The sequence below is a fragment of the Pteronotus mesoamericanus genome, unplaced genomic scaffold, assembly GCF_021234165.1.
Source record: "Pteronotus mesoamericanus isolate MK-2021 breed Mesoamerican mustached bat unplaced genomic scaffold, CSHL_Meso_final scaffold_31, whole genome shotgun sequence".
NCBI classification, from domain to species: Eukaryota; Metazoa; Chordata; class Mammalia; order Chiroptera; family Mormoopidae; genus Pteronotus; species Pteronotus mesoamericanus.
Window position 1 is genome coordinate 6,621,339 of NW_026555312.1, and position 10,648 is coordinate 6,631,986.

A 10,648-nucleotide genomic window follows, 5' to 3' on the forward strand; every position below is an offset into this window, starting at 1 on the left:
ATTGTCTGGCTTTTCTGTTACTTGTTCATAGAAATGGCTGACTATTCTATCCCTGTAAAAGTGTTAAAGGGAAATGGTTCACAGTAGATACAGTCTTTCACCATGGCAGACTTCGTGTTTTGGCGAGTTTAATATTGTTGCCATTTATTTAATCCTTACTCTGACCCAGTCATTGTATGTAATCTCATTTAACCACCTCCTATTTTAGGAAGTATGCATTATCCCCCTTGTTTGATATTGTTTATCAGCAATCAGCATTTATTTCCATCTCCTTCTATGCTTTTCTCTGAACTAAAGGGACTGAAAACTCAGGAACTACATTTTTGGATACAATTTAACTTCTGTCAATAAGATATACACAAGCTATCCGGGAAAGGTGGGTAATATCAAAAACATCCTTGCGGAAGAAGTGGAGGCAGATGTGTCAGGTTTAGCAAAGGTGAGTTTTTGGAGGTCTGGCCTGATTCAATATAGTGCCCAGCCTTGAGGCTATTTTTGTTACTAGCTTCAGGCAGAGAAAACTTGGAGAAGCATTCTACTTGGCCTATTTGGTGTCCCGTGTTCATCCCTGGACCAACTATTGTGGTCAAAGAAACTAAGTTAACTAAGAACACAGTAGCTCCCACTTAGATCATGTGGCCACAGAAGAGAGAGGTATAGTTCCCACCCCGCAAAAGTGAATAACACAGACAAGGCCACTGAGAGATCATCCAAGACTGAGTCTCCCCAAAAAAGAGTCTTGCATGCAGGCAGTTTATCTGAGAACTTGTCATAGGGAGCAAGAGTAAGAATCTGGAGGAATAAAACAAAGAAGAAAAAAATAAGCCTCAAACTCTGTGATGCATTATTGATTTGGTGATCACTGATGCTCAATGCTGCTAAGCCCTTCAGAGGATCCTTAGGAAATGAATTTTAAAACTGTCCATCTTGGGAAAGGAAGGGGAAAGTAGTTCATCTCACTCACTGCAGACCTGTGAGAAGCTGGCTTTGCTCTGATGAACTGACACTGGCATGCACATCCTATACTTCTCCTGGTAAGGTTTGTGCTATGTGGGAAGTTAATAGCTGAATATAAAATCCTAACAAAAGAACAACGTCTCTCTCTCTCTCTCTCTCTCTCTCTCTCTCTCTCTATATATATTTGATTAAATATATATACCTATTTAATCAAGCTTATTAAATGCTCCACAGAAAAGAGGATATCAAACTGATAGGACTAAAATAAACTTTGAAGCAGTGTTAGTACTATCATATTTTAAAGTAATTTTATTTTATTTTTTTGTTTCTGAAAGTTTATTTTTTCCCATTACCATATGGTCCCCTTATACCCGCTCCCCCTCTGCAAACACCAAACTGTTGTCCATGTCTATGAGTCCTTTTACTTTTTTGCTCAGTCCCTCCATCCCCTAACCTCACCTCCCCACTAGCTGTCATCTGCTCTCCATCTGTGAGTCTGTCACCATTTCCTTGTTAGTTCAGTTTGTTCATTAGATTCCACAAATGACTGAAATCATAGGGCATTTGTCTTTTTCTGACTTGCTTATTTCACTTAGCATAACGTTCTCCAGGTACATCTATACTGTTGCAAACGGTAAAATTTTCTTCTTTTTTACATCCGAGTAGTAGTCCACTGTGTAAATGTCCCAGAGTTGTTTCATCCACTCATCTACTGATGGACACTTGGGGTGCATCCAGATCATGGTGATTGTAAATAACGCTGCAATGAACATAGGGGTGCTTGTATTCTTTCGAAGTAGTGTTTTGGGTTCCTTCAGATATATTCCCAGAAGTGGGATACCTGAGTCAAAAGGCAGATCCATTTTTAACTTTTTGAGGTATTTGCATACTGCTTTCCACAGTGGCTTCACTGCTCTGTATTCCCAACAACAGCACAAAAGGGTTCCCTTTTTTTTACATCCTCACCAGCACTGAACTTGTTGGTTTATTGATGATAGCCATTCTGACAGATAAAAGGTGGTATATCATTGTAGTTTTAATTTATATTTCTCTGATTAGTGACATGGAGCATCATTTCATATGTCTATAGCCTATCTGTATGTCCTCTTTGGAGAAGTGTCTATTCAAGTCTTTTGCCCATTTTTGATTGGGTTGTTTGTTCTTTTGGTATTGAGTTTTGTAAGTTCTTTATAAATTTTGAATATTAACTCCTTATCAGATGTGTTGGCGAATATGTTCTCCCAGTCTGTGGATTGTCTTTTTATTTTGTTGATATCAACTAAATCCATTTGATACAGTGTGTCATTTAAGGCTGCTGTCTCCTTGTTGATTTTCTATCTGGAAGATCTACCCATTGAATCAATGAGGTGTTAAAATCTCTGATTATGACTGTATTTTTGTTAGTCTCTCCCTTTATGTCTATCAAGATTTGCTTTACATACTTAGGTGCCCCTGTGTTGGGTGCATACTGTTTACAAGGGTTATATCCTCTTGTTGGATTGTTTCCTTTATCATTATGTAGTGTCCATGTTTGTCTCTTACTACAGCCTTGATTTTAAAGTCTATTGTTTTGGATATAAGTGTTGCTACCCCAGCTTTCCCTCCCCTTTCCATTTGCATGAAATATCTTTTTCCATCCCTTTACTTTTAGTCTGTGTGTATCTTTCAATCTGAGATGGGTCTCTTGGAGGCAGCATATATATGGTCTTGTTTTCCTATCCATTCAGCTACTCTATGTCTTTCGACTGCAGCATTTAAGCCATTTACATTTAAGGTGATTATTGATAGATATGTATGTAGTGCCATTTTGTTGTTAGACTATTTTCCTCTGTTTTTCCTCTTTCTCCTTTTCTTTTTCTCCTTAGGCAAGCCGTTTAACATTTGTTGCAGTACTGTTTGATGTTAATGAACTCCTTTAGCTTTTTCTTGTCTGGGAAGCTCTTTATTTCTCCTTCAATTTTAAAAGATAGCCCTGTTGGGTAAGGAGGCCTCAGTTGTAGGACCTTGTTTTTCATCACCTTGAATATTTCATGCTGTTCCCTTCTTGCCTGAAATGTTTCTGTTGAAAAATCCAATGACAGTCTAATTGGTGCTCCCTTGTATGTAACTACCTGCTTTTCTCTTGCAGCTTTTAGGGTTCTCTCTTGTCTTTAAGCCTTGTCATTTTAATATAATGTGTCTCAGTGTAGGCCTCTTTGGGTCCAACTTGTTTGGGACTCTCTGAGCTTCCTGGACTTGTGTGCCTTTTTCCTTCAACAGATTAGGGAAGTTTTTGGTCATTATCTCTTCAAATAGGTTCTCAATCCCTTGCTCGCTCTCTTCTCATTTTGGTATTCCCATTATATTGATGTTGTTGTGCTTCATGTTGTCCAAAATGTTTCTTAAGATCTTCTCATTTTTTTAAATTTCTTTCTTCTTTTTGCTGTTCTGCTTGGGTGTTTTTTTCTATCTTGTCTTCCAAATCACTGATTCGATCCTCTGCTTCATCTAACCTACTATTTATTCCCTCCAATGTATTGTTTATTTCAGATATTGCATTCTTTATTTCTGAATGGCCTTTTTTTATGTTTCTATGTCTTTTTTCATACTGAGTATCTTTATGATCATTACTCTAAACTCTCTATCTGATAAATAGCTTGCCCCCATTTCATCTAGTTTTTCTTCAGAGAATTCTCTTATTCTTTAATTTGGGGTATTTTTTTTGTCTTCCTATTTTGGCTGCTTCTTTGTATTTGTTTCTCTGTATTAGGTAGATCTGCAAAGACTCTGGTGTGGGCCTTTGTTAGACAATGCTTGTGACTGGCCCTGGGCAACCTGTTTGGAGCTATCAGCGATCCACAGCATGTGCCTTCCTCTTCTGGGCCTGTTTGTGTACAAAAAGGACCAGGCTGCATACTAAGTGTGGCTTTTACCAGTTTCAGGCCTGGTGGAGGGTCAGCTAAAGTCTCACTAAGCTCCCAGAGATCCACCTTAGTTGTTAAATGTAATCAGTAATATTGCCTCAAGCTGTAATCAACATCCCAGCCTGGTTTATGCTCCACAGGGTGGGGCAGAGTAATTTTTGTAGGCAGAGCTATTGCTTCCCTGGAAGCTGATGCAACTTGAAGGGGAGCACTGTGCCTGAAAAAGATGGCCTCTGTAGTATGGGGAATGACACAGCACAGGGACCTGGTGACTGTTCCTTCAGTTCTCTACCCAGAGTCACCAGCCCCAGACTCTCCTCACTTGTGTCTAGTTCACTCTGCCCTTCCTGTGTTGGAGACCAGTGTAAGTAGCTACAAACAAAATTTTGTGTGTTGGCCTGTTAAGAGGTTCTCTGAGTCTCCAGCCATTTCTCCCTGGCAGACAGAAACCCTGCAGCTTTTTACAGCTGGATGTTATCTGGTTCTATTCCTGGCTCTGGTTCTGTAAGCTGGGGAGCCCGATTTGGTGTTTAGACCCAACACTTCTGAGGGGGAATGCACTGGTTGCTGAGATACCCCTTTGGAACTTCAGTTGCCACCCATGGAAGCCCTGCCATCCCTCTCACACTTTTGCACTCCCTACGAGTCATGTTGTGGTGAGTGGTTTCTTCTGTATGTCCTTGGTTGTAAGGCTTCTTTCCAGTGAGTATTCAGTTGGTCATTCAGGGTGATTTATCTACAATTTAGTTGTAATTCCATATTGGTCCTAGAAGGAGGTTAGTGTAGCTTCCACTTAGTCCTCTGCCATTTTGGGTCTCCTTGATGCTGGTCATATTTTCTTTAAAAATTTTAAGATGATTTGAGAGAGAGAGAGAGAGAGAGAGAGAGAGAGAGAGAGAGAGAGACTTATTGCTTCACTCATTTATGCATTCATTGGTTGAGCCTTGTGTGTGCCCTGACTGGGGATTGAAATCACAATCTTGGTGCATCAGACTGATACTCTAACCAACTGAGCTGGCCAGCCAGTGTGGTGCTGGTCATATTTTATTCAGACCTGGTGTAGTGGGGAGTCAAGGACACAACACAGGAATCATGGAGAAGGCCCTGAGAAAGCAGAGGAGTGTGGATGCAATTTTTAGAATTTAGTGAAAGAAAAAAAAAGACTCTTGGAAATGGACACTCAGTACTTTTTATGGAAATTATAGTCATAGTTGCCATGTTTTCACCATAGCTCTTCTTAGAATTAGTGCCCCTGATAAAGTTCCCCAACCTATGCTAACTCTCACCCCAATCCTGTGGAAGAGACAATGTGATTGTGACTGTTTATGGACTTAAACAGGGGAGCAGCTGTGTATAAAATCTGGTGAATGTACAATGCTGTATCTATGATGATTTGTTTGAAGTCTTCTGTTTAAAATCTAGCTTAAGGAAGAAAAGTACCATTTGTACTTTAACTGAAAGTCAGGACTGATGAAATTACTGAATTTGCCCCCAAATATTCTTTTCAATAATTTAGTTATATTGCAACCAGTTTAAGAAAAGCTATTTGGATTTAGTGTGTTAGGCACAATTATGCCCTCTAGAGAAAAAGAGTCCAGTATTGTGATACCATCTTAAGCATTTCTCTGATGAGAGGGAAAAAATTCCTTACCATGTAGCACTGCGGTAGGACTTCCCCAGGGAGTAAAATTTTATGTGTAGAGTGTAAATGGAGTGAAATAAGCTTCAAGTTATGGAATTTGGAACAAAGAAGGGAACCAAGGCAGTATTTGGGACAAAGATGGGTCTAGGAACCAAGGTAAAAGACTTATATGTTAACAAGGGAGCAGTCTTACTTATGGGTAAGGAGAGAACTTCTAAAGGCACAAGTCAGATTGGGACAGAAATACCAGAAATACTTAATCTGCTCCTTAATACAACTAATATTATCTTTCTCTTTCAATGAAAGCAGTTTAATAGGAGATCAACATGGTATTTAATCACTAACATCTGCCAAGGTGAAGAGTGAAGGATAAGGATCAGCAATTGCCTTCCAATCTTAAATGTTTTGTGTGCATTTCTCATTGTTCACATACATAAAACTTGCTTTCTAACTACTGTAATCTGTAAAGCTCTCAAAGAGAAAGGCCAAAGCACTAAATTTTTTTAATAAAGAACACAATGCCTTTTACTGTGTCTTACAAAACAGTCATGAGTAAGCACCTTTTATATTTCAGAATACTGTAAGAGTGTTCTGGATTTGCTTTTAGATTAAAGTTGATCCTGTTTCTAAGAATTTTAACTGATATTCTGCAATGAAATTAATTTGCTTATGTGTTGGAAACTGTGCCTTGACTTTGGAGCGGATAGACCATGTATTCTTATACTTACTACGCATGTAAGTTCAACGTTTATAAAATCATTCCAAATGGACAAAGAGAAGAATACTATTTACCCTGGAGGGTTACTATGACTATGCAATGAGGTAAATTCTGAGTAACAAACATTTATTAAACACCCGTTTTGTGCTAGGATCATTTTGCTCAACTCTAGGAATAGATCGAAGGCAACAATTTGTAAGATAGTTCACATTCTGTATAATAGGAATTTAGGATCTTAAAAGGCCTAGTTTAGAGCTAAAAGGGAATGAAGAGATCATCTTGATCAGTATCTTCACTTTTTGGATGAATAAACAAGGCCAGGGGAAGTTAAATCAATTGAACAAAATCACGACCAAGTGAGCGTTAGAGCAAGAAATACAACATTGGTCCCTTGTCCCTAGTCTTCTTTGTTCTGCTGTACCCTGACACACTATGTCCTCTCCTTGGGGGTAGTGCATGGGTACATTGCTGGAGATAAAGATGAACTTGGAAACACTCCGTACTTCTTGTTCTTTTCTCAAATGGAATGGCATTTTATTACTGACCAGTACAACTTATTCATTTTACATTTAAAAATTAAAAAGTGTGGAGTCTTAAAATTCATTAATATATAGCCACTGTAATATTTTATCTATCTCCTTTGTCCCTGACTATAGACACATGTATCCATATGGATCCAATTTTATGTATTGATCTTTTCACTTAATAAAAATAAATATCTTCTCTGTTACTAGAGTCTCATAAATATACTTTAAACAATCGAGTTTACTGGTGTTTTATTTTATAAAAGATGCTACTTGGCTCTGGCTGTTGTGGTTCAGTTGGGTGGAGTGTCATCCCGGAACTGAAAGGTTGCGGGTTTGATTCTTAGTCAGGACACATACATAGGCTGTGGGTTCAATCCTTTGTCCTGGCACATATGGGAGGAAAACAATCAATGCTTCTCTCTCATATTGATATTTCTCTTTTTCTTTTCCTCTTCCTTTCTCTCTCTCTAAAAGCAGTGAAAAAAAAATTTTCTTGGCAGAGAATTTAAAAAAAAATATGCTACTTGGTCACTCTATAAAATTTCTAGAAAATTTATAATTCAGAAAAATAAAAAATTTGAGGGAAATAAAGCATCTGTAGCTCCATTATCTATATATTCATTCACTCTCTGTATTTTAGAATCATATTATATTATTTAATGATTGCAATTTGTAACCTGACAGAGATAGTCTTCATTATAACACATGTAGGAATCGTTTGAGATTTCTGGAGGAAATTATGGATTGGATGGGTTGCTAGAATTAGTCTGTGATGGTGATTAGTGCTTCTCAGCAATATTTTTGCTTCTCTTCCAAAGCATATGGCAGAATTGTACTTCTCCATCCCTTTGAAGTCAACCATGGCTTTAATCAATGGAATATTCATGGAAATGACTATGTTAGTTCCAGGCAGAAGCACTTAACAGCCAGTGCACAATTTGCTTTGTTTCCTTTCTCCTGCCACGGTGACCTGCAAAGTAACAGATGGCGGAATTCCTATCAGCTTGAGTCTTTGTGTAAGGATGATGTGGAACAGTGTCCACAGCAGGTTAACAAAAATATATGGCATGAGTAAGAAATTATATTTGTGTTTTAAGCCAGTAAGATTTGGGAGTTGTTTATTACTGCAGCATAACCCTAGACTATCCTGTCTGACATTTGCTTGAATTTCTGAAGCATTCTACCTATCTTGCATTGACATGACTCCTGGTTATAAGATGATCTGACTTTGATATCTGCCACTCCATTAGTCATCAGAAATCATGTGATTATACCTTCACTCTGTTTGAATTTCATAGATATCCTTTCCAAAAAAACAAGAGTTCAGAGGAGGAGGATAATCTCAGATAGAGGAGGACCATTTTTTAACCAAAGTGATAAAAATAATTGTATGCTCTCTCAAAATCTGAAAACAAAGCAAACTTGGTTTTTATAGAGGTTTACACCCTTTTTTGAGGAGTCTGTCTGGAAAAATTCTGTTAAGGATTGTATAGGAATTCTTGTCTAAAGAACTCAAAGAATAGAATGTTTAGCACAATCTCTGGCACATAAGAGGTGCTAAATATACACTTTTTCAGAAAGAGAAATAGTGGAAGAGAAAGAAGAGGAGAAAAAAAGGTAGTCAGGGAGAGGGAGAAGGAGGACAGTGAGAAGGAGGTTGAGGAAAGACATACAGGGTGGGGCAAGAGTAGGTTTAGAGTTGTTCATATGAAAAATAATACAATAATTAATAATAGTACAAGAATAAATTTTGTGTTTTGTGTACTCACAACTATCAACCTACTTTTTTTTCCCCACCCTATATACATAGGGTAGGGTAAAATATATATATTTTAAAACATATTATAAAACATGTATATGTTATTTCTGTCCAGATAAAAATTTCTAAATCACTAAATATTATAATAATTATTCTGAAATACAGATAGTGGTTGAATATATAAACACACATATATACATATTTTCATTTGGAATAATTTAATTTGCAGAAAGAGTGGTATATCCACATTGACATTACTTTAATCAACAAGGAAGAAATGTTCCCAATACCACTATGCCTATAAAGTCATAAGGCCCAAGTAACAGGACAACTTACCCTGAAGCCTGAAACTATGGAGTCTTTTCTTGCTCGGGACACCACGCAAAACTGTGCTTATAACCTGCTAAACGGGTTAGAGAAGCATGCTTATATATGGTATAGGTTGCCTCCAAAATCAGAAAGGTCTTTTCTTTGTGATAGCAGATGCTAGGTACAGTAACTTGTTTGTAACTTTTAGAGAGGATATCTTAACATATCTCATACCACTGGATCCATAGAAACTCACTGGCATGCCAGGCTTCTGAACTCTCTCAGAATTTATCTTCCACCCTTTGGCATACATGTGTTTTTCTAAGGCACCTAGGGTGTCTCCTTCTTTCTGCTCACCAGATACAATTAGCATAATGTTATCAATGTAATGGACAAGTGTGATAATCTGTGAGATATTTCCCAGGAGATTTTATCATGGCAGGAAATAGGAGAGTGACGTAGTCCTGAAATACAAAAATAATGGTATACTGGTGAACACTTTGTAAAGTACATGATTGTCTAACCCCTATGCTATATACCTGAAACTAATGCAAAATAATCTTAAATATAAACTTTAATTGAAAAATATTCAAAATTAAAAAATGTAAAAAATAGCAAATAAATACACAGAATTGGTAAAAAGAAAGAAAAGGATGGAATACTGTGCTCACTGCCCTGTAAAAATAAACTACTTTTGATTACCTTTGCTAACAGGAACTGAATAAGAGCATTTTCTTAGTCAGTATCTACATACCAGATGCTAGGCTGCAAATACATAATTATCTAATCCTTAAGAAAAATCCTTGTTCATCCTTCAAGGCCTCATTGGGTTTTGCCACCAGTCAGAAAAATTAAACAGGAAAGAAGCCTTTGGTGGGTTTTTATGCAGGGAGAGTCTGGATTCCACAGAACATGGGGGAGGTAATGCTTCTGCTGGCAAGAAAGGTTCAAGGGATATGGGAATCAAAGTACTCAGCACCATCTCTTCTGCTTAAATGTCCTCACCGCATATACATACCTTAGGCTCCTACTCGCTTCTTACCAATGTCTTCACTTAGCACAAAATACTTAATGGTGTTGTGCGTTTAACTGACACTGCAACTCTGCAACCTTTATCATCAGGCCCTGTGTTTAATTTTCAGTCACATCTGCCCTGTGCCTACAGGATCTCAGGGATTCTTTTAAAAATGTGATGATAGTTTCTGATTATTGACTGATACCCTGAGTTGGGCATTGTTTTTTATATTTGCCCTTTTAGTGTGTCTGTATGTGCTCACCAAGGTTAGGAGACATTGCCATCCCAAGTCACACAATCTTTATGTCTACCATCGTTGTCATAGCAACTAAGTGCCATCATCAGTTGATCTTCCAGTGCCTTGCTTTTATTTTATTTTAATTTTTTTAATGTTCACCCAAGGATATGTATTTGATTTTTTAGGGGATGAGGGAGGGGAGAGAGAGAGAGAGTGATGGAGAAAGAGAAACATCAATGTAAGAGAGAAACACTCATCAGTTGCCTCCTCTATGTGCCCCGACCAGAAATGGAGCCTGCAACTTAGGCATGTGCCCTGACCAGGGATCGAACCTGCAACCTTTCTGGTGCATTGGACGATGCTCCAACCATCTGAGCCACCTGCTCAGGGCACAGTGCCTGTCTTTAAATCTTTCCACCCATGCCTTGAGTGGTCTGTGTCCCAATATTCACCCTATCAAGAAGGTTATCCATGTGTCTTGTTTCCGGAAGCCACCCCACTCCCCTTTTAATTCAGTCAGGGGCCTAGCATGAAAGAGATGGAATCCTCAAAATGGGTATGAAGTAAGGTTTAATGAACT